General features: G+C 38.6%; 1 protein-coding gene across 17 annotated transcripts in view; it reads left to right on the top strand.

Moving 5' to 3' along the window:
- PIEZO2 (piezo type mechanosensitive ion channel component 2) overlaps nucleotides 1-24,467 on the top strand; it is a 315,029-nt gene that overhangs the window by 58,814 nt on the left and 231,748 nt on the right. The window lies entirely within an intron of this gene.

Genomic DNA, 24,467 nt, shown 5'->3' with positions numbered 1-24,467 from the left:
ACAGATTTTTATCTACTGATGTGCTTTGTCACCTAGTAGCCTGTTGGAAGAGATTGTTGATAACTGCATTTCAAAGCAGTAAAGCTGCTTCAGTCATTCTTGTTCCTGCTTACCCAATTCTTCTTCAGACCAGGATAAAAAAAAAAATATCACACAATGCTAAAGTCAAATGGACTGACCTCTCATCTTTTCTGATGGAAATAATGTGAAGTGTCCTTTATAAAGCAAGCTGGTTCATGACACCACTAACAAAAAAGAGGCATTTAAAGAGGCTCTGAAGTTATACTGCCTTATTTGATACTGACTTTGGCAAATTTTTTCTACTCACAAATCTGTTTTCATGGCTGATGGAAATTCAGACCAAATCCACATAGTTCTTTAAAGAAAACAATCAAGAAAATCTAGACTCTGAGTACAGTGATATCTGAGTTTACAGGGCCTCTATGAAGTTCTTACCCAAAGATTTTGGCACTTTTTATGGTTTCCTGAAAAACCTTAATCTTGACTTTGTTCTGCCAGGGTAGTTTCTCAGCAGTTTGGATTTACCTCTTAGTTCATGTGTTTTCCAGTTTTCTTAGAAGAGCTTGTAGATACTCTAGGTTCTTCATCAGTCCCATATCTGTCTTCTAAACACTGTGTAACATAAACTGATATTTTTTCTTACCTGAAGAACTCATTGTGGTTTGACTGAGCAACATGTTGGCAACAAACATACAGTTTTCAGTGTGTTAGCTGAAGAATTACATATTTTCGAATGGTTTATAGACAAGTGTCCTTCCAAACATACATTCCTGTGTCTTGCTTATAGGTCCACTTTTCCTGAGAAAATAAATGTATGAAACTTTTCATGAATTCCCTGCAAAGCATTCTTGGAGAGTCTCGTCGTCTGATTTAGTGACCCCTCAAGCTGTCATCCTTTTTTCCCTTTATTGAGAAGATGAAGGGAAGAAGCAGGAGTTTCAGCATTGTCTGATCAGCTATTCATCGCTGCACGGCACATATTAACAGTACCAATCAGTTTTCAAAAGTGGAAGTACAACTTTTGTTGTACCTGTTTTTACTAGTGTAGGAGGCAAAACTAAGGAAACGTCTATTCGTGCACGTGGTTTCTGTTGATGCAGATTTTCACCCGGCCTGTGTATAGGGGAAACTGTATAAGAAAGAGAACTTTCTCCTCCAGGTTCTAGCAGGGAGAAGCAAGGCAGAGTTACATTTGTGTTGTGGAGAGTGTATTCTAACCTGTCCTAGTTACGACGACTCACTGTTTTGCTTTCATTTTAGCTAGGATAGATGTAGATTCTTTTTTGAAATCTTTGAAGGGTTTACCAAAATGATATCCTGCCATCGTGCATTTCACAAGCTAGTTTCATTTAAAAGAGAATCTGCATTGAATTAATCTATTTTGCACTCTATTTGGGTTTTACTGTATAATTATTTAGTGTGAATATAGTAGTATTGATTGACAGAGATGCCCATGGTGCTTTACAGTCTTGACACCTAAGCTAAAGGAAAAGAAGTGCAAAGGATTGCACAAGGGTAGTAGTATTCCTAAATGTTACTCATAAATAGGATTTGAATTACAAATAGGTTAAAGTCAGATTTCCAAAGATTGCTTAGAGTGGTATATATTAGAATTATATCAGATTTGAAGTCTTTGAGAATTGTAATGGAAGTATCTTGACAGAACTATGAAACAAGGCAAGGAAGTGGGTGAGAATTAGGGTGTTTGTGAGATCTGGTCTGTTAGCTGTAGAGTTAAAATCTCACTCCTTGGTGAAGAAGCTGTCTTCATGAAGTATTACAGTACAGAAGTAGACAAGGTCTGGTTAGCATTTGTATTTCATGCCTTAATTCCTACATTTATATTATGTCTGTCCACACTCTTCTACTTCCCACACCATTTTTCACCCAGTTTCTACCAGTCAATCTGAGAAACTAACACATTGTCTTTTGGCAGGGATCCACACCAATTGGGTAGGTTTAGTTTATGTTGACTGTGTAAGTGTGCAGTGGAGCCAGCAAAAACAGAACTGAAAAATAAATAAAGTAAGCATAAAAGGTAGGAAATCCCACTCTAGGTAAGTCTGTCAGTCATTTTTACAGGGGAAAGTTATGAGGACATTGTGAGAATGGAACATCAGTCAATGCCCAGCTGTGAGGTAAAGTTTCTCTTAAAAGTGCTGAAGGTGGCAGTTGAGAGCGAAGCACTCATTGGGAATTTGGGTGTAGCTTCCCAGATAATATGCTATTACCCTGCTGATTTTGTGTGTTTTACTTTTGCTGCCCCTTCTGTGCAAGAAAAGTGATTGACAGGATAAAACAGAGCCATGTTCTAGATGCCAAGAGCAACAGTGGAGCAACATCCTAATCCTCTCCTTTTAGAGTCTAAAAAAGTCAATTTGATTAAGACTAATTCCTGTGTGATTTGATAGACACTAAATCATCTAGTTTGCATCACTGGTGGCAGCAATCTTTCTTCAGAGGAAAACGCTTTCTTAGGATTTTGGATAGCTTCCCCGTATTGTGTGTCATCTTGGATTATACTTCTGAATTTCATATTATGGTGTGTTCATGGGAATTAATTTGTTATATAAATTCAATATTTCTGAGTGTAACCGTTTTGGCCCACTGTCCCTTTCACCTTTTTTAATTGTGTGTTATCTGTGTAGGTGTATCTTTCAAGAAAGTGTTGGTACATTTTTTTTTCTTCCATGTCCAGAGGATGGAAAAGACAGGGGAAATCTGTAACTTTTAGCTAAAACCAGCCAAACCACCAGTAAATCAGAGTCAAAAGTTAAATAAAACTGACTTTATTCAAAGAACCCCGCAAACAACAAAACAGAGTATGTAGCTGTATATTTTATTTGTCTTTTCTCTTTTTTTCTTTCTTTTCTGTCAAATAATATTTTCAAGCCTTCTCTTCTATTTCTGGTTTATTCAAGTGGTCGTTTTTTTCCTGATTCTTGCCTCCTTTGTTTAAATCTTTTTATTCTTTTGAGTTTTCTGTTCTCCTTCTACTAAGCTTTTCCTTCCTCATCTCCTCCTGGCGCACTCAACTGCCCAGTCACAAACCACGGCCAACATTCCTATCTCTTGCACTTCCATCTGTTTTCCCAGGTTATCACCTTGCACTTTCCTGTTACTGAACTTATGCAACTTCTCTCCACCCAGCTTAAGGGTTTTCCAGGCTTTAGAATTAGAAATTAATCTGGAATGAATGATGTCAGTCTGGATTAATTTTAATTTTGACAGAAATGCAAAAGGTTAGAAACACTGGGGGAAAAAAATATACACACTGAAATGGTTCAGATAGTGTTTAAAGCTTAATAAGTAATATTTTTTTCCTTAAATATTTAATCTTCTTTAAAAATGTAATTACTGAGGTAAAGTAATATGAATCCTTAATCATGGAGATATGGCACAGTCTTTTGTCTTTGCATATGTTCAGTGTATTTGTTTTAAGATACTACCTGGCAAGTGAAAATACCAACCAACCTCTTTTAAAGTAGAGGAAATTTCTGCTTCAGTTAGAGCTGAAACACTGAGTTATTTAAGATTTAGCTGAATGTATTGTTTGCAGAAATACTACTTAATTGTCCATGAAACTGTCTGAATAAGGAAAAAGATATTCATGAGCGTTTCTGTGCAGCTGCTTCAGTCTTCAGTTAACTGCTTCAGTCTAAGGAGATAGTTTTAGTTCAAGTGTTGGAGTTCATGACTGCTTTTACTTCCATCTCATAGCAATTATATCACCCAGTATTAGTAAATTATTTTGGGGGCACTGTAGTTGGACTACTTCAAAGAGGGGACAACAGGCCCCCTAGCTTCACCAACTTAAAGTACAGCCAAAACAGAGGTACCCATCTGATGCGCCTGAGGTATTGATATCCCAGTCACCTCTGCAAGGGCTAAAAGCTGTACCTGTCTGCTAGATTTTTAATAGTACTGATGGGCTGTAGGCTGCACTTGTGTTCTTCAAAACAGTTTTCTGTCATGTCTGCCAGAGTGGACATTGACAGGCCAGAGACGTAGTCATTGTCTAATCTTGTTATAAATTAAAATGTATGAATTGGCTAGGCTGGGAAGCCAACATTTAAAACATAAAACATTTCAGTGAAAAGCTTCATGGGTTTGGGTGTTACCACTTGAGTTTTGACCTTTTTCTCTTTAGATTTACTATATGCTTATATGCTTTTGTGACGGCTTTCATCTGTATTTTGCCTGTGTAACCACAAAGATGATTTGTTCCTTTTTTTTGAAAATTATTACCTGTTATCCTTAAGTGTTCAATAGAAAGTACTCTGGGTAATAATAAAGATGCTGATTAAAAGAGGTGGCATAACTCTTTAAGACGTCTTCGGAACTACTGAGTTTCTTTGTACAAGCCCAAGGCATTAGTATGAAGGTTTATTTATAAATCAGAAAATGCTTTTGAGCAATTAAAAATGGGATTTCTACTGGACTGGGCATGTGTATGGAGGCATGCCAGGCTGCTACATAAACATCCTTTGGCTCAAAATGTTCCATCTCAGCTAGGTTTCTCCACTTCCAACATTATAAATATTCTCCTGGGAGTGAGCAATGGGGCATGTTATTTATGATCAGTGGGCCAGATCCTGAGGTACTTATTCATGGACGTTTTAGCAATGGATGAGTGAAAATGAAGTGATACCTTTACATTAACCAACTTTAGAAATCCTCTTGCATCTTACAAGCCAGTGAACATTTCTGTTAATGATACTATGTGCTTTCTCCCTATTTATTATCAAAACATTTTCTTATGAATTGAAAACCTCTCTAACAAAGTGAAAGTAAACTCACAAGAAGAAGCGTTGCACTGACAGCACTGGGTACAGAAATCTTGTGTCTGTGTTATGTTGTTGTGTATGATAAATAACAGCTGTGCTTTTCTCACTGCCTTATGATGCTGTTCTCAAATGGGATATTCCACTCTGAGAAGGTAGAGTCCAGTTCCTGGGCTGTTTTTACGTTTTAACTTCCACAGAAGAAATTGTAAGCAGGGACTCCCATTAAGCAGTTGATTAGATGTCACCCGTTTTCATTATCATTTATTATATGATTGCTGGCAATGGTTTTGGACCCAGGTATGGCAGAAACTCGGCAGCATGTTGATTGCAGCCTTGCAAACACAGCAAAGCAGTGTTGGGACAATGAATGCAGAAACCAGGAGGAGAAGATAACTAGAAATATATTCTAACTTGCACTTAAATAACCAACATGGGCTTTTTTGTGTGGTTCTTAATGACTGTGGGTCTTTGGAAAAATTCAAATGAAAAAAAGGGTAATGCTCTTGGTAGAGAAGGCAATAATTCTTCAGAGGGCTTTGAATTAAGGTGCTTGCAATTAGACTTGTGGAATTGTTTTGGGATTGTGATGGAAATACTCAATTAAATGGGAAAAAAGCCATTTTAAAGGAGAGTTGACACTATTGCTACTTCAAATTCAGAAAACTGTTTCATTGTAAAACTGAGCATGTTTAATAGCTGCATTAGTTTGAAGTTATTTTAAAGCAATATTTCTCCTTATATGCAGTTTAGAGTGATCTGGAAGTGATTTCTTTAATGTTTCAAGTTGAACCCAAGCCTACCCCCTGTCCTGGTGATAGTCAGCTTCAGACTGAATATGTCACTGTTTAATTAACATAGTTTAATTTAACTCTAGCAGTGTTAGAGTTAGCAGAATAAAGAACTAAAGCCAAAACAAAGCTCCCTTTTTTTTCTATACCAAGGTATAGGTAAATGCAGATTTATGGCATGGAGAAGTAATTCAGAGGCACAGGTAAGACCGCTCAGAAATGTTTGTTCTTGGCAGTAACTCTGAAAACATTCTTTCTCCCTGCCTCCCCAATTCATTAAGCTACATCCAACACTTAAATATCAATTGTACTTTATACAGCTTGTGAAGGTTACTTTTCTAGCCTTTCTTTTGTGATGTTTTGTTAAAATCATTGAAAATTAGTCAATTTTATTCCTTTCCAGTGAGTGTGTACAAAATAAAACTTTTATTATTTTATTGTTATATTTAGAAGGTGAAAGTGCAGAAATGGGAATCTAATCTAGAAAAAGTATGGTAAATTAAGAGAGTTTGCTATAAGCTAGCAGTCCTCTCAACTAACACCACTAAAGCATGAGAAATTTCTGCCCTGAGTTAGATTGAGGCAGGGGCAGAAAGCATGCCTTGGACCCAGCTGTGAAGTTGAGCACTGACAAGAGTACTGTCCTGAATGTGCACACTTACTCAAATTCGGGATCTGATGTAGTTATGCTGTGGTTGAGAAAGCATTTTAACTTGGAATGACCTTGGAGCATGTTTTTAAATTGTATTAAATAATGAAACTATGAAAATGAATTTTACAAAATCATATAAAAATAGCAGCATTTTAGGCTGTAGAATATGATTGAATGAGTCATGTAGTCCTGCAATTCTAAGACTGGTAAGTCAGCCCACAGATTTTGGTGGAAAGAAGATAGTGCTGAGTATGCCAGGAAAGCCAAACTTTAAGAATTTGTTCTCTCCTCATTGTCCTGAAGCACGAATTTCTCTGAGTTAATTTTTTTGTTTTTAATATTAGTGTGTTGCATATGTTAATCATCAAAAAGTCTCACAGTTCTTTCTGATAGTTTTAACAAGCAGGGATGTATACTTTTTTGTTGTTCATTGGCATAATTTTATGTGCGTTATTTGCGTACATTTCAGCTAGGAGCCACGTTTGAAATACAGCTCTGAATGCAGACGGATCTTGGTGGCAGAAGTTTGTAAGAGAAGCTGATTGTTGGTTGTAAATGTTCTAGCTTATTTTGTGGGGCAATATATTGGAAGCAGACTTGGCTTTTAGACATCAACAATGGAGGCAGTTTGTCTGGGCACCCTTCTGCTGTCTGCTGTAGCTGTGACAGTGCTTCGAAGAGCCAGGCTGGCTGCAAGAAGCATGGCAGTGTGAGATGCAACACCCACCTTGCCCTGGCTGCGCAGCACAAGAGGCTGGCGTGAGCTACCACCCAAGCCATCCCCCTTGTCCTTCCCTGTAGCAAGAGTGGACCAGCCCTTGGGGTAGAAAATTTTAATTCAACTGATTCTGCTGGGAGATCTTGATAGAGCTCTGTCAGAGACTGTATGATACAGAGCTAAAAGCAAGTTGAAAATGGTTACAGTGGTATAGTGTCTTAGCTCTGTAAATCAGTAAGCAGGCTGTAGAGGAATAGGAGGGGTATTATTGAATCTGCATCTACAGTAGAATCATTTAGAAGTCAAAGTTACATTGCAGGAAGAAAGCAAGAGGTTGATAAGATCTGGCTGGATTCAGATAATACTAGGAGGAGAAAATCAACATGGAATTGTTATGTTATTCTATAAACTAGAAGAAAAATTCTCCTAATAACCATACAGCCAAATCTTTCCTTAATGCAAACAACTTCTCAAACAATTACTGACTTGTGAAGAACCAGTGTTATTTTAAAATTGGTCTGGGTGGACTAAGGACGTCAGAGAGAGTTGGTCATCATTATTCTTTACGATCCAAAGTTAACAAAAAACAGTCTCCAAGGTTTTCTTAACCTGAAGTGCAAAATAAGTTTAGGGAAACTAGATAGTGACTAAAGACCTCAAGCATTTGAATGTGGTGACATTTTCTAGTTAAAAACTTCCATCTTTCTGGTTAAAACTTCAGTCTTAAGCACTGGTGACGTTTAGGGGTGAACTCCAGACCACCAACAGCTTTCGCAATCGACATTACGAATAAACAGAGTTTGCAAGGAATGAGTAAAAGGGGAATAATCTGTAAAGAAACCATGTTAGAGGTCAAGAAGTGTTCGGATGAAAGAGAATTTGCCAGAAGTCAAGCTGAGTTAAACTCTGCAAAGTAAACTGAAACAAGGAATAAAAATGTGTGTAGCTATATTAATATAAAATAACAAAAAGCGTGGCTGGTAGAGGGATGAAGCAGGAATCGAATATTGTCTGGGTATGCCCAAAACTTCAAACAGGACTGTGCTTCAGTTTTGAATAAGGGCAGTACTGTTAAACACAGAGACAAAGGCAAATGTGCCTGCTGGTAAGGAGACTGAAAAAAGGAAAACTACTGTATGTGAGAGAGAAGTTAAGACTCCAGGAGTTTAAATGCTTAAGTTTTACAGGCTGAATAATCTCCATCCTGAAAGCGAGTGTAATACCCTAGATTGAAGAATTAAAATATTTGCTCAAATGCTGAAAAAATGGAGAAATTATCATTATTTTGGATTTGGATCAGGGACATATGGCTTTTTCAGTTAAATGAAGATGCTGGCGCACCATCTAGAAACTGTGTATACAGGGTGGACCATAGATAGTTTCCTAGCCGTCAGCTTCTAATAAAAACAGGGAGCATAAAACCCCATCTCATTTTAAAGTGGAATATGATCCTTTTATGAACCAGAATATATCCTGTGGTCCACCTGTGATGGTGGGAAGTAGAATTGGTGACCCAGCTGATGCCTCTAAACTATTGTTACCCAAATAATTTGCTCAATATCCTGTGTATGAACAGTAACAGTAAGAGTCAGATGGTTTGCAGAGGTTTTGTGTCTGTCAAATGTTTTGGGGGAGGGTTATTGGGTTATTTTACATTAGGCCAAATTAACAGTTGCAGGCTTGAAACTTTCTGGTGATTTGGTTAAGGTGATGGGCAAAGTTGGAAGACTTTGGAGCGTTATTGTGGTCATCAGTACTGTTTTCAAGAGTCAGAAACTGTAAGCTCATTTATGCTAGAGGAGGGGTTGTTTTACGGGATTATGTTGACGTTTGGAAAATAAAAAGAGTAGCAAGAATATAAAACACATTTTGGGCCTCCCAATTCGAATTTCTAGTACCACTGTATGTTAAACAACCATGTTTTATTATGCTGTCATAAAGGAAGAGGAAAAAAAGCCAGTAAACTATTAGGTATGCATTTTTATTACCATGACTGACCTGTAGGTGAGAGGAATTCCAATAAAACAACTGTGCAACTTCTTAAAGGCACTGCAGCTGCTCCCATTTACTCCACTGCTGTTGCTGTTGCCTTGGTTGGAGGCAGTCACACTCCAGTAAGGGATGTCCTGAATCTACCATAGTAGATGATGTCTGAAGAAGCATTAAGAAGTGAGCCCAGGACTGTATTAGCCAGCAAGGCAGGTGATGGCATTAATATCACTTCTTGTTGCAGTGCCTTGGTACCAGCTTTTTGCTATGAATTACTCTCTAGTAATACCAGAAATTTGTCCACTGAGGCAAACACTGATTCTTTAAAATTAATACATCATTTATTTAATTTTTTTTCTGTGTTTTCCCTTCTCATCCTAGCTCATTTTATTTCAAATAGGTTCTGGTCTGCAAGAAAGGGACCTGCTATGTTCTTCACATTGAGTCCTGAGTGTGGGTATATCCCCCCCCGCCCCCTTTTTTCTCCCCCCCTGTTCTGAATGTCTTCCTCACACATGGAAGAGTGTGTACATCTTTTGACAGGAGAGTATTATGGCAGAAAATAGTACTGGCTCTAGAGCACAGTAGTTGGTAAATGTCAGACCGCTTTTATCAGATTTCATAGGTGAGCCTGACTGCCTGTGGATGATCCTGTGTCTGTAGTGGATTTGAATCCAGGGTCTGAATCCCAAGGAATTTAGAAAGCCTCAGGTAGAGATCTAGATTGGTGTTACTTCTTTGTAGATCAACACTGTACTTACGTGTCACAGTGATCCTCAAAGAGAATCTCCACTGTAAGAGTACTGTCACCTTGTCTTTTTCTTCTCTTGAAGTGGTCTGCCTTCCTTTCTCCTTGTCACTTGTGTGATTAACATGCTTGTTTCTTGGATCACCTAGAGCAGTGATTTTGAGTGCCCACTGCTTTGTTCCTTTCATGGCACAGAACTACCCTCGGGTTATCGCTTGGTGCTTAGGGGATGAACAAGAAGCCAGGAAGGTATGACACATACATACTATTTATGAACTGGTTTTTTACAAAGGTTTTGAGAGTAGAAGGAGAACTAGGTAGCCAAGTCTTGACTGTTTACCAGTTTTGCTTCTGATTGTTCTGAGAAATCATTTAGTACTGCAGTGATACAGGCCCTGGCATCTTCAACTGTTTCTAGAGAAATATCTATGTAGGTTGTATAGATGTGGTTCCCCACTCAGCCTGAGGACCTGTCAGGCTTTTATGGACAAAGAACACTGGATTTGGACCTCATGCCTGCTAAAATGGAATACAGAGCTGGTCTTACAGAATCATAGAATCATTTAGGTTGGAAAGACCTTTAAGATCGAGTCCAGCTGTAAGAACTGTCTTGGTTCTTAGTGTCTTGCTCCTCTAGGGTGCCTTACCGTCTATCCAGCTTCTGACTTGAAGGTGCTTCTCATTATTTCTGTAGTTTCTGCAGTACTAACTGCAGGTCACTGTCAGAGGCACGGCTGACAAGGAAGGTTTTCAACTCATTGGGAACATGTAGGTGGAAGAGGAATGTCCCCTCTTCCTGCTATCACCATCATCTGAAATGTAGGCAAGCTGCCTGGGAGCTGCAATCACAGGGACAGAGTTTACGGCAAGAAAACTGCTCATTTGCAAGCACTCTCGAAGCTTGGATTAAATTATTCATGATAATGCTTTTTGTCACTACTGTTTATATTCCAGTGACAGTTAATGTGAGTTGGACTTGTTAGTAAAATAAATAAATAGCATTCAGCGGGCTGCTCAGGGCTGAGGGCATGAGCACATATGGGTGGGTCGGGAAGCCGTAACAAGGTGCTGATTCATTTGTCTTTATGTGCCAAGAGCAGCACCTGACTCTGTCATTAAGCAAGAGGTTGGCCATTAAATATTTATCATGAGGGCATTCCAAAAGGCTTTTAAGGGCCCACACGAACACCACTGATCAGCAGGAGGACAGAAGTTTTTGGAGTGTTTCCTTTTTTCTTTCTAATGATGTATGTGTGAGGGCTTATGCTGCTATTTCAGTTGTAGCTCATTGACATTACGTTGAGACACCAGATGTGCTTTAATTTGAGGAGGCTTTTTTGTCAACACAAAAGAATAAATTGTGCCCTCATTGAAAGCACCCATTTTTCAATGTAAGGATGTTGGCTGGTACGATTTTGCTCACTGCTTTGAGTTCTGCAACTTCCGTGGATCTGGTTTATTACATCTGTCTTAACAACTAAAGAAATGTTTTCTGGGAAATAAATAGTTCTGTGACAAAGATGTATTGTAGTGAGCAGCTGTTTCACTGTAATGGGAGCCTTAATTGAAAGGATTATTGCAGCAAAACGTTTCCTAGTTGTTTGTGTTGGATGATGTGGCGGAGAAGGATACAATATAGTAGCAGATTTTAAACAAGAATGATATCTGTTTTGCTTTCTGCTAGATCTTCAGGGTAGCTAAGCTCAAAGCTCAGTTTGCTCCCTTGGGACCAAATCTGCTGACCTTACTCAGGGAAAACTCCCACTAGCAGTGGGAAATTTGCTTCTGTAAGCAGCGCAGGAAGTGCCTTGTAATATATTAAGAAACCAAGTAAGCCCATAAGAAACCAAACAAAAGGCATTTAAAAGCATTCCCATTACTTATGGAGAGAAAAAAAGCAGAAAATTAATATGCACATGCTCCATAATTAACATTTAAACTCTGGTCTTAATGTGATTTAGAGGGAGCTGTGAACTCTTGAAAATGAAGCTGTTGGTGCAGATGTGGAGTTAGGTGTGCAGTTTCTCATTATTCAAAATGTTTCTGCTCTGCCTCCAGATGAAGCAGGGAACTTCAAAACGCATCCCTCCGGTCCCCTGACCCTCGCCCCCCCCTCCCCCCCAAGCAGATTCGTTAACATGCTGTTGTAATTCAGAGCAGAGACCTGAATCTGGTTCTCCTGTATCCCAAGTACGCTCAGCTAACAGTGCCTTTTTGCCGTCCTTTTTCTCCAAATAGCTCTCCCTAAATGTTTGATTATTCTTGCAAAATGGAGCTGCCCTCTTAGCATCCAAGTAGTCACTGCACTCATCCAAGGAAGTATGGGAATTTCAAGATGCTGAAAGTTTTCTTGTGTTGAATTATAGGACAGTGTCATGTAATGGGCTTGTGAATCTAGTGAAATAGTAGCAGCAGCTCCATGGTTATCTAGTCTCCTCCCAGTCCACTCTTCCATACCCTAGCTTTCCATCTTTCCTCATGAAGCATTCATCATTATCATCATCATCAAAGTCAGTACATAGACATTAAATCTGAATATGTCCCTATTTGATAGATAAATTTTGGTTTGAAGAAATTAAGGCACATTTTCGTTGAGGCAAAATACCAACTTGGATGTTCTTGTGCTTTTTTTAGAGAGCATATATGCCCGCAAAGCTGCTGCTTTTATTTTTTTTTTTCCATGCATGTAACATGCATGACTCAGTTTGGTGATGATTATTATTGTAAGAAAAAACAAAGTGATTATTTGTCATTTTCTTATTTAAATAATATTTGAAATAATCATAGCAGGGTTATGTTAGCAGGGCTTAGTAGATCTTCAGGAATTCTAGCTTTTTCAGACCATTTCACTATAGTCTTGTTTCACTTAACCTGACCAGGAAAATAAGTTAAATTTCCTTTTTTGAGAGTTCGGAGAGAAGAAGAGCTTTTTGCAGAACAAACCCCAGAAAGTCAGGGAATGAGGTTTTCATCATAGCTGTGCAGTATTCTTCTGGATTATATTCTATAAATTTGCACAGAACAACAACATTAATGAGTAAACCCAACTGGATTAGTAAGTTTTTGTAAAGCCTTTTCATAACAGAAAAAAACTTTTCAACACTTTATTGTGAATTTAATTCCGTTTTTGAAAAAAAATCCATGGTGGAAAGCAGGAAGGGGGATAATGCTTCCAGATTTCATTGGGGGATAAAAAAGTTTGGAAATGAATGAAGAGACAATGAAAATCATAGGATTTTGTGGCCAAAATAACATTTTTTCTTTCTTTGTATTAAACCTTGTTAGGACAATTTTAATAAGGATGATTTTTTTTGGAAAAAACTCAACTAAACAGGAATTCTGTACTATCCATTCTGATAGTGTGATGTGATGGTTGTAGAAGAATCCAAAGAAATTTACTGATACCCTGAGGATTTTTTCCCTTTTTATTGAGAGATATAAAAGAAGATAGTAAAAAATAATGGAGCAATTCAAGTCACACACACAATGATCACGTGTAAATAAAGTTGTAAAATAAACAGTAGCTGCAACTCACAAGCCTTCATTTTTTACTTCATTTTAAAAACTCACTCCTTTGGAAAAACAATGAGGGGCTCTGCAAGGAAACACAAGATTAGTTTAACTTACCTTTTAAATCCTTTCTTTGTTCATTCATAAAATTCTGTGGCAAAGCTGCTGAGGTCATTGCCTTCCCCTGTCTCACACAGGGCTCTAACAAATTCTGGGCCTGTTCTTTAACTGATCTTTCTGGGTGCCCTGTGATTAAATTCTGGGAAATTACTGAACTATGAGTCACGTCATAAAAACCAATTAGTGGCTGGTTGACAGTTTGTCTCCCAGCTGAAGCCTCCAAGTTTCTGTTAATACCACATCAATATATAGGTTATTGCTGGCAAATGGCTTGAGTATATTTTGTAGAAGAATGTTGTGTAAAGTTACAAAGTTTATGTTGGATACTGCTAACACTAGAAAAGTTCTGTTTGAATGGGGCATACGGTCCCTTTTGGCTTCATTTGACTGGTCCTAATGCACATTGAAGTGTTGGGGTGTGTGGGGACAATCAGCTTTTGAAAAGAAACCTTTTAAAAAAAAATAATCATCTGCTATTGAGGTTTGGTTTGTTTGCTGTTTGCATGGTTGTTGGCTTTTTTTTGGTTTGTTTGATACAGCTTTTTCCTTCGGCGGTAGCTTTTGGGGAAGATCAGAAGCTTTGCCCAGAAGTTACTTCTGCAAGGTGGCACTGTTGTGTCTTCTCCTCCCTAGCTGCTGCTGCGAGCTGTGTGTAGTTGCAGGGTTTCAGGAAATTAGTAGCAGTGCTCCTGTGGGGTCACTGTGTTCTGGCACACAGTGAGGGGAACGCCGGGCTGGGAGAGCCTGGGACGGCTCTGTGCGCTACTTTAACTTTTAGGATAATGATACCACGTAATCCAAGAGATTTGAGTATTGTCTGGCTTGACAACCTAGGTGGTATACAAGTGTTAGTTCTCTAGTGGGGTGATCTTGCTGTGTGAAGTGTGTATCTTTCAACAGAGAAACTGGGAGGAAGAGGTGACGGTGTGAAACACCTTTAGAAGTGAAGAAATGGCAAAGAAAAATGATAATGAACATTTTAAGGTATTGAAGGTTTCTTGGTTTTTTTCCCCTTCAGAAAGTTGGTTCTGTACTTATGCTTCAATAATTACTAGTAGTATATTCCTAGGACAGTACCTTTCCTTACAAAATTCAAACCATAAAGTGGGCTACTGAAACATTTTAAGAAATTCTTTCAGAAAAAATTAAAAATGCACAAAAAATCTGGACTTGAGGATTAAATTTTAAATATATTCGATTTATAAGTAATAATAATATGTGTAAACATAACAATATAGTTTATACGTATATAGATTAACATTTTTTGTGATGAAATTGGAGAATCCTTCGTTTATAGGCAGTGTTATAGAAACTAGCATATTCTGACTGAGTTGGTTGATTACTGTTACTATAGCAAGTCCAGTTCACAAACAGAGGGGGGCTGTGATGACAGTTATGAAAATATAAAGCTGATCACTTAACGCTTCCCATTATGTAAGTTTATAACACAGAACAAATCTTCTTTAAAAGTGCTTTTGTTTGGAATAGATGTGCTAAATGTTATTTTTCACATTAGCCACAAGAAAGTTGTACAACTGTCTTTGCATTTAGTTTAAATTTTTTGCTTTCTGTTTACGGCTAGCAGTCTGCTTCAGTGTAATCAGAGAGAAAGTGAAAAACAGAAGCCTTCAGCAAGGAGAAGTTTAGTCCATAATGGAAGCATTTGCTTTGAAGTGGAAACCAGAATGTATTAACTTTTTTCTTTTTTTTCAGATGCAAATACTGGCATCTGAAAAAAAAATTCAGTTGCGTGCAAGTACTGGCAAGCAGAAAATGCGCCCCTCATTCAGTTTTCTCAGATCTTGTCTACAGTCTTCAATAATTTTAGGTCTTTCAAGCTGTAGTATTATGTTATCAGAGCAGTGAATTAGTACTGAGTGAGCTGCACTGAAGTGTAAAGGTATGTTAAGCAGTTACATGGTTCCTGAAGCCGGTCTGGCTAGGCAGAACGCACTGTGGGGTCACTGCTATGCTGCTGCTGCTGCAACTTTGACTGCTTCTCTCTGAAATGTAGCTTAACTGTCCTCTGCAGTACAGGCACTCTCCAAGGCAGAGAGGGGTTGCCGTTCATCACACATGGTGTGGGAGCCAAGGGAAAAACCACACGCTGCAAAGCTGGGAGGACAGGAGACCTCAGTCCATTGTTTTAGCTGTGAATCCCCTGCGTACTGACTACACTCAATTACTTCGTACTTGTAGAAGTGTTCTCATTATGATACGATCTCCAGCTTCTCATCTTAAGCAGGCCTTAATAGTGTTTTGTTTTGCCATGGCTGTTTTGCATGCTCTTACCCAGAAGTTGTATATCTTAGACCATTCTAGAGCGTAGTGCACCCATCACCACCACTATGACAGTTATACTTTGCACTTAGCCCTGTGTTTTTGTTTGGGTTTGCCGTACGTATTTTAGATTGGAAAAAAAAGCTAAGCTATTATAGTTTGTTATTATTTATAATACAGTTATTACGAAAATGTGTAAGGTGCTAGTTGGTCTCATAGGCCAATATACTTTCCGCCATAGGCAGTCTACTAACTAGAAATTGATGAGATGATAAAATTCATCACTTAGAAGGGATGCTTTTTGTTTGTTAGATGATTCCAGCTGAATATTTATAGATGAGATGTGTTTGGGCTTTCAGGTTGTTTGCATGGAGAACCTCCCCACCACCCCCGCCCTGCCCCATTGGAAAGGCACAAGACATCTTTATTGGCACACCTGCATTAGTTACTAATTCCTGAGAATGATCCACGTTCTTTTTCTTTCCAAATTATTCAAGATACATGGATTTTCCCTAAAGTCATCCCACTCTGAAAAGTTGTTCTACTTAAAATCATAAATGTGCAGCCACATGTCCACATGTAAGAGAAGAAAATATAGAAGTGCATTGAATTTTTCTTGCAAGGGATGTTTTTGTTCCTTGGAATGTGTTGCTTTGCATTTTGTACAGCGGATCTTCTAATTGGGAGGTTTGTGTTGGTCAGTTTTAGTCTCTTATTCTAAGTAAAAAATATGATAGAACCAAGCTGAAGTCCTGTACAAATACTTTGAGACCAGTAGCAAAAATTAGGGTTGCTTGTAGTCCACTGATATTTAGAATATGTATTTTTGCTGGTCACGAACCAAGCTTCACATGTTTGTCTTGGTTGACAAGATGCTCCTGCTTAAAAAAAAAACAAAAACAAAAAACCAAACAGAAAACAAAAAACAAACTAGTCTCAGTAGGAGATTCAGATTTGTTTTTAATATTAACAGCTTCTGTGCTTAGAAAAAAAGAAACAATTTGCTTCTGTTTTCAAGGTAAACTTAAAGGAAGTGCTAAATAAACCAACAAATTCTGTCAGAGCCTCCTTCACAGCAACATTCATTATAAAAGTTATTTTTTTGTGACATGGGTTGGGCAAGTAATTCTGAGCAGAGTGCTTTGAGCTGTGAAGCCTGGCTGTTTTTTTTGAAGGTCCAGAAAGAGCAGCCCTTCTCAGTAGAGGAGAACAAATCACGTTTGCTTTGTGGCCCACTGTCCATGTAGTATGTGATCTGAGAAGATGTCTATGCTGTAGCCTGGGAAGGGAGAGCGGCTGTAGGGCTGTGATGGAAGAAGGGGTAGCAAGGTGGTAAGAAAATGGCCTTAGGACCTCTTGTAATTGCTCCCTGCTAGAAGCCACTTACCTTTAGGTGAGCACAGCTTTTGAAATTTTGCCTTGGCCTTTGATGCCTCTGGTCCTGGAGTAATTCAGTAATTATTACTGCAGTAATAGCTGCAGAGTCATCTAATGGTAATTTGTCTTACCCAGCTCCACAGCCTCTTGTGTGCTGTGGGACAGATCATTAAGGTTACAGAAACCTTCCACAGACACGTTGTGGTCTATGGTGAAAGGCAGTGGGGTCACAGAGCTTTCTGCCTTTTCTGGTTTAGTAATTACCGCAAGCAAAATACCTGGTTTGAAGAGATTTTTATGTGAACACCTTTTTTCTTTTTCTTTTTTTTTCTTTTTTTTTTTTTCCCCCTTCTTCTTGATTTTAAAAATTTCCTCAGGCTATAAAAAAGCACCGTGAAAGTATTTCATTATGGGTATTTGGTGTCTGTGTCTTCTGTGGTGTATAATTTGGGACTGAGTCTGGTTTCAGTAAATTATACTTATTTTGACATTTGGGTTGTTACAAATAAAGTAATGTAAATACTGCAGTTGGCCGCTGTGAGTCAGATATTTGTTGTGGACTGCTCCTAACAAGCAAGTGCAGCCATGTTGTCAAAAACCATAGCATAGCAACAATTTGTCTCAGAGATAAACATAGTGGTGCATACCTGCCAACATTCACTAACATAAACAGCCCTGGGAGTTTACCCAAACACTTTCATATTCGTAGGTAATTGGTCAGGAAACATCAGAAAATTTCTTATTTATATGCATTCTTTACTATATCCATGCTAGTGGGGAGTCAATAAATAGTGTCCTTCATCCTGTATTTCAAAACTATCTGTAATTTCATGTGCTCTTCCATGATGATAAAGTATAACATGAAGGGGATGAAAGTCAGCTTGTTGGTATCACCTTGAATTTAATCACTCTCATAGCTCTGAAGTATTAAAGTAGGGAAGGCTGTCAGCTTTAGAAGACTTATGACTTTGTTTGCATAGAAGCAATAGTCCTGACATTTTAAAGCTCTCTTCTGAATCTTCGGGGATTTCTATTTATTTATTTATTTAAATCTATAAATCTGTTTTATTAGTTGCTTTTCCTGACCTCAAAGAGCAATCAGAAAAAGGCTGAAAAGTTTCCTAAGAAGTGTTCAGAGGCTCATGTTTTTTTTCAAGTTCAGTGAAAGCACTGCCATAGCCTTCCATTAGTACAGAATCAGACACACAATAAATACCAGGTTGAAATAGAAATGCCCGATAGAAATGTGCTTCACTATGACAAAATGCAGGAATTTTTGGTAAGGCATTATGGTCCAAACAGTTTTGTTGATTTATACTTGTAGAGGCTCTGACCCTGTATCACGCAGTACCATCTCCTAGGCTCTTCGCTTTGTTTGCCTGTGGAACAATTCAGTGGTGATGATATTTCTTTGTCATTTCATTTCATAAGAAATTTTGTGTACTCTGGCTTGGGTCTAGATCAAGAAAACACAGAAGCTGCTATAATTTCTCTCCAGACTCATAGAAAGGGACAGAAACTTGCAGTTCCTGGGGAAAGGAGTAGGCTTAGTCAGCCTGCAGCTAACATTTGTTTTGTCCGTGAGTCAGTAGCAGGTGGTGTGGTAAAGCTTTCTAAAACCAGAAGCAAGGACCTCAAAATTATGCTTACTCCTGAATACATTCCCTGTTATGTGTATCTTCTTTAATGACGTAGCCCCCAGTTCAGTAAAGCAGGTGATTTTTAAAAAGGCATCTAGGGCTTGGAAACCATGAGATTTGTGTGCCAAGACATCTTTTTATGTGTTTCTTTGATACCCCAGAATTAGATGTGGTGGTTAGGGCTGTTTCACATGCGTGCATTCACCTACAGCTGAAGGCAGGGAGGTTGATGCTTGGGGCAATTCTGTCCTCTTTTTTCTCCCTTACTCTCCATACCCCTCTGATTATTTTTTTTTACAGTGTTAGATAATGCAGAGGCAGGTATAGGCGGTTCTGTCTTGTACATATAGCAGAAATTCACCTTTCTGTATGCATTAGAGGGGCTTCTAATGACACTGCAAAGGGAGGTGGTGTTGACTCACTGAGGAAGACACCCTGAGAGACTCTAGAGTTCAGGCTCTGTCTGCCTCTTTCTTTATCATAGTTTGCGTTGTTTGAAGCACTGTGGTTTTCAGTCAGGATATTCAAAACTGGTTTGCTGATAACTTTTGCTCAGTGGCTTGTTCACATCCTCATTCATTCTATTGACTTGAATATTCTGGGCCCTGCTTACTGATATTTTTTAAATAAACCCCGTATTTCACTAGGAATTTAATAACTTTCAGACTGAGTAGATTTTTATACCAAAAAATCCTGAGAGATGGTATTAACTGTAGCTATTAAATCAGTCCTTGAGGACAGGAAGGATGCTACACAACTCTGTGAAAGACCACTGAATCCATTCCATCTTCCTAACTGAGTAGTGATGTTTTTTGATCATTTTGAATGCCATCACTAATTATCTCACTTTACTATCCCCTTGTTTAGTATATTGATTGACAGTGACTCTTTTGCCCATTACATTGAGATAACTTTGTTTTCCCAAGCGAGTTCTTGTCTCACTGCTGACCTGAGTAGGTTTTTGGGTTTTTTTTCCCCCTGAAATTATTTCAGTGGTGAAGTTCTTTATAGTAAAATCAAATACAAATATTTAAGTGGAAGTTAGCACTTCCACTTATTCCACTTACATTCACCATATATTCCATGGTATGTCAGTGAAATTTGTAGTATATATTTTACAGCTGTTTGGCACTTGCTTGACTGTGTGACATAAGCCAGATTTGTCGTTATTAACCAAAATGTATTCTGCTACCCTAAATAACCTGGAACCATGATCACTGTGTTTCTGGTGTGTTGATGGTAAATAAGGAATGACTTTTGGGTACAGGGCTAGACTGTTTCCTTCATCTTGGCCTATACTGTGCTCATAGGAAAGGCATTTGTGCTGTGTGTCCAGCTTCTTCATCTGTGAGCTTCTTATCTACATGATAAATGATATTGGGAAGTTTAATTTCATACAGCCATGTTCAGACCTGCTAATTTAGGTGCCTAAGTTTAGAGACTGGTCTCACACCACTAACCACTGTCTGGGTTTCATCTGTGTGTGAATGTGGTCCTGACGTCAGGGAGCCAAAGAAGGATCGGAGCAGGAGAGCATCAAGTCAACTGGGTGTAAACTGGCAGTCTCCCTAAAACTATTTGGTTATTTCCTCTGGTTCGCCTGGTAAAAAATAACAAACAATAGGGGGAAAAAAATTACCAGTTCAATGGAGAGCTTGCAGACTCTGGCACTATGGGAGAGTGTTTTGGTTTGGGTTTGGGATTTTTGGGGGTTTTTTTGTGGGTTTTTTTCCCAGTCGCCTGAGACTGCATGTGCTTGGAGTCTAATCCACATGAAAAGATCATTGCCATTTTGCAAATCTGGATGTGAAAAATGATGTACTTTGTCAAGGGCTCTTAATTAACATGGATCGCTCTTATTTAACATGGATCGCTCTTATACACATCTAGATTGTTTTTACATATTGTCTCTGTGGAAAAAAATATCTGTCTATTTAATGGGGCAGTTTGATGTTCCAGTGTTTTATTCCATGATACATGTTTTTTTCTCAGACAATATGCCAGGTGTTGCAGCTCAAGAGATTGCTTTGCTATTAGGGACTGTAGTAAAAATGAGGTCCTGGTGCATAAGCACTACCCTCTGCTGTACAGCAGTGGATTATCCTTGATAAAAACAAGTGGAGTAGAACATCTAGATGATTCTCTAGTTGCTTATTTAAAAATTTGTTAGGCCTGATGTCTATCAAATGCATCCACATCTGTTGAACATGGCATATAAAGTACTGCTCTTAGGAGACCATTTACAGGGCACAAAAAAATTCACTGAGCTGACAAAACTGGTGAACAAATCTATTGATTGCTTCAACATGTGCTAAATAATTATTTACATGTATGCAGACATCTCTTTTATGGAACGTTCCTAATATTACCCTGATAAGAATAATCTTTGTAGGAAACCTGTCATTTTGTGATGTAAAGCAACACACAGAAAACATGTCAGGTTTCTGTTACCAAAATGTTTAGTAAGGCTGTAATGTTTTTTGGCCAAAAAGTGAGGATTTGACATTCAGGGTGAAAACAGTGGGATCCTGGCTTTCCAGTGAAAAATGTCCTGCAGAAAGCAGACACTTTCCATGAAAAGTTTTCATCTCCATATGAAAGATTTATTAGAGAACAGGCAGAGGCAGAAATATTTTAGGCAGCGCTACTACTCTAGCAGAGGTCTGCATAGATGGATCAATGTTGGCCTTATATTATATGTAGACTGTGGTGTACATTTCTTCTATATATTTTTAGTTCCTGTCCATGTGCTTGACGGAAGAAAGCTTGCTTTGTGTCTCACAGGTGAAATGAAAGCTGATGTAATTTATGAGAAAAGCAGTGTAAGAATGTGTTATTGATGAGGATCAGTATCTAGAAGAGCTGAAGTCTGTCCTACGTCAAGCTGGACACTGGTTGTGTTTGCACTGTGGGAAAATGGGTTTCATGATGTACCCATGCAGCCTCAGCCGCCCCAGCCATCCAGCCTGGGAAATCTATTAGAGCCCGTCACAGCTCCTTCCTCCTCTCCCATCCTCACATGCAGTGTGGTTTTTTCCAAAGGTAATCCATGAATAGTAATGAGGATGGCAGGTAGATGCACCGTAGATGCAGCTACTGGAGTGTGAGAAGGTGAAGTGCTGTTAGGAGGCTTAATCTGTTTCCACAGAACAGTTTACTGTGGGCAGAACTATGTAAATGGAGAAATAATCAAAGGGAGTCCACTCTGTCCTCCCCACAGGATTCTGGAAGGATAGGGGATCAATTGCCTAATGTGGGAATAGAGTTAAATGTGATGTTTGCATAGATGTTTGTAGCTAGTATGCTGGAGCTTGAGTCTGGCTCCTCTGGACCAGCTGGTGAGTGGTAGGTTAAGGCTAGCTAGTATGTACAGCATAAATACACCTCCAGGGAATGCTCAGTCTGAGGAGTAATATGACCATAATCTAATAATTCAGGTTAATTTACCTTCTGTTGTTAAGCGTGTGTGTGATCGCAGTGGAAGGTGCTATTTATAAAACTTAAATTGAGTTGTCTGTATTATTCTTCTGTGTAATTAATCCTGTGAGTCTTGTTTGAAGAAAAGAGATGACACTTCAAAATGATTACTGAGATGGTGGTGCCCAGTGTTTGGTGGACAGCTCTCCAGCCCGGTAGTTGGACCATGTCTAAATCTGCTTGGCAGTCATTGAGGAGTTGGGTGCCAGGGGTGATTCCTTGTTTTAAAAGTCTTCCCAGTATGATAATTTTTTTTCATATTATTTATCTATTCCTTTTTTTCACTAAAATACTCTGGAATGATGGAGTTTCAGAAATACACAAAAGGATGTCATTTGCCTCACCCACCTTTTTGCAAAGTTTGAATATTGTCAGAGGTGATCTAGTGGAAGGTGTCCCTGCCCATGGCAGGGGGATTGGCCTAGATGATCATCAAGGCCCCTTCCAACCCAAACCATTCTAGGATTCTGGTTAAAAAATAAAATTAACCCCATTGCTTTTTTCCCTTGATGAGGTATTTTAACAGACTGCATTGCTTGCATGCATCTGCATTTATCACTTGTGAAAACTGGTATGAGGAGAGATCCTAATGAATCAATAAATTCCCTTTAATTTTTAATTATTTTTTTTTTTTGTGATACCGTAACTTCAGCAACAGGCTTACTATGGCTGTGATTCCTTCCTATTTCTTTGTGGCAGCCAGTTTGAAAATTCTGAGGTGTGTGGTGCAATCTAGCATGAAAAACAGGACGGATGAAATGTCTCTGCTTTAACTATGTGTGGGGACAGGTAAAGAATGAGCACGCACTTACATACGTACAAACAGGCAGCAAGCTCGATTGCAATTGTGGGAATGCTAAGTGCATCCTAATGTTGCTAGGACAGAAACAGATACAGTAACCACAACAGAAAGGAATTGCTTTCTGGCTTAATGTTGGGGAGTTTACTCCAAGTCTTGACCTAGTGATTTGAACATATGCATCTTGTAAAGTCAAGCTGTGTGCAGTACATATTGCTGGCACCTTCACGCGTTTCGTATGCATGTGGTGCAGTGTTACAGGTCCTGGCCTATTTTTCAGAGCCAAATTCTATATACTCAGCTGGCAGTGAACAAAAAAATGTGCTTTGGCTGAACAGATTTTGGCATAGGTAGTCTGGAGCCCCAGAATTTCAACTCCTGGAGTTGTAACAAGAAATGTTTAATTAAACTGGCAGCTTAGACCAATAAATGTTTAAATTAATTTTAAAAGGTAACCTTAATTGCCATGTAGAAGAGATGCAGTTCTTATGTGTCTGTTCCTTGCTGAAGGAGCACAGTTATTTTCACAGCAGTCTTTGCTTGGAAGCAATGGTCTGGGCCCGAAGATGAAAGGGGCAGAAGAGTTGAGTGGTGGACAGGTCAGAGATACTGTACTTCAGCTACTGCACATCTTATGATGTTATCTCAGAATAATTTTGAAATATGAGGGGGTTTGTGTATGTGTGTTTGAAATAGAGGAGTGGAGAGAAAGTCAGAGGCCAGTTAGTTTTAGAGACGAAATTTGGGTCGATCAGTACTCAGATAGTACCTTAGTAAGGAGGTGAATTTAGAATAAAAAATTTAAACCAAGCTCCTTAAAATTATTAAAAATCTGTGGGCAATTCTCTTGTAAGTACAACCATTAGCCCTTTCCCCTAATTAAATTTATTGGCCAGATTTCAAGTTTGATAATTACAGCTAGGATCTTGTGAAGAACTACAAAGAGGAAACCATAAGAACTCTAAGAACAAGTGGTCTGAGCAATCTGTTGATACACGGCATTTGTTTTTGAATGTTACCTACTGGCAGCTTGTCAATTAATGGAATATTTACATGTTCTTAAACTTATTTATAGAGCACTCTAGATATGTTTGTATTTACTTTATTGGCTGTAGAGTTTCCTTAGTGAGGTTCAGTTGATCTGGCATTCTCTTAACTGACATAAACTGGTGTGTGGTGTTGCTTTGATTTTCAAGATAGCTGTCCTATTCCAGCCTGGAGGCAATTGAATTTCAGCTGAGGGAATCTTAGCTCGACATCTGGAGGCTTTGTAAGATCTTTGTAAAAGTTTGTGGTGCTGAGCAACCTAGCATGTATAGCACTGGGATTTGTTTTAATAAGCTGGTTTCACTTACATTAAGAAGACCTTTCTCCTGATTGCCTTTAATAATACATGAGTTTAGTTTACGATATTTAGTTTTACAGAAAACTCACCAGAGATGAGTCCAACCCCTTAGACTCTCAACTATGAAGTCACTGACTTGAATCCCTACTTCAAGCTCCAAAGCAACTCCAAAACAAAGATATTGTTTTGTGATTTAAATCTGTAAATCCCCATGTG

The sequence above is a fragment of the Falco cherrug genome, chromosome 3, assembly GCF_023634085.1.
Source record: "Falco cherrug isolate bFalChe1 chromosome 3, bFalChe1.pri, whole genome shotgun sequence".
In the NCBI taxonomy this organism is placed as follows: domain Eukaryota; kingdom Metazoa; phylum Chordata; class Aves; order Falconiformes; family Falconidae; genus Falco; species Falco cherrug.
Note: the sequence above shows the minus strand (reverse complement) of the source record. Positions and strands in the feature narration are given on the sequence as shown.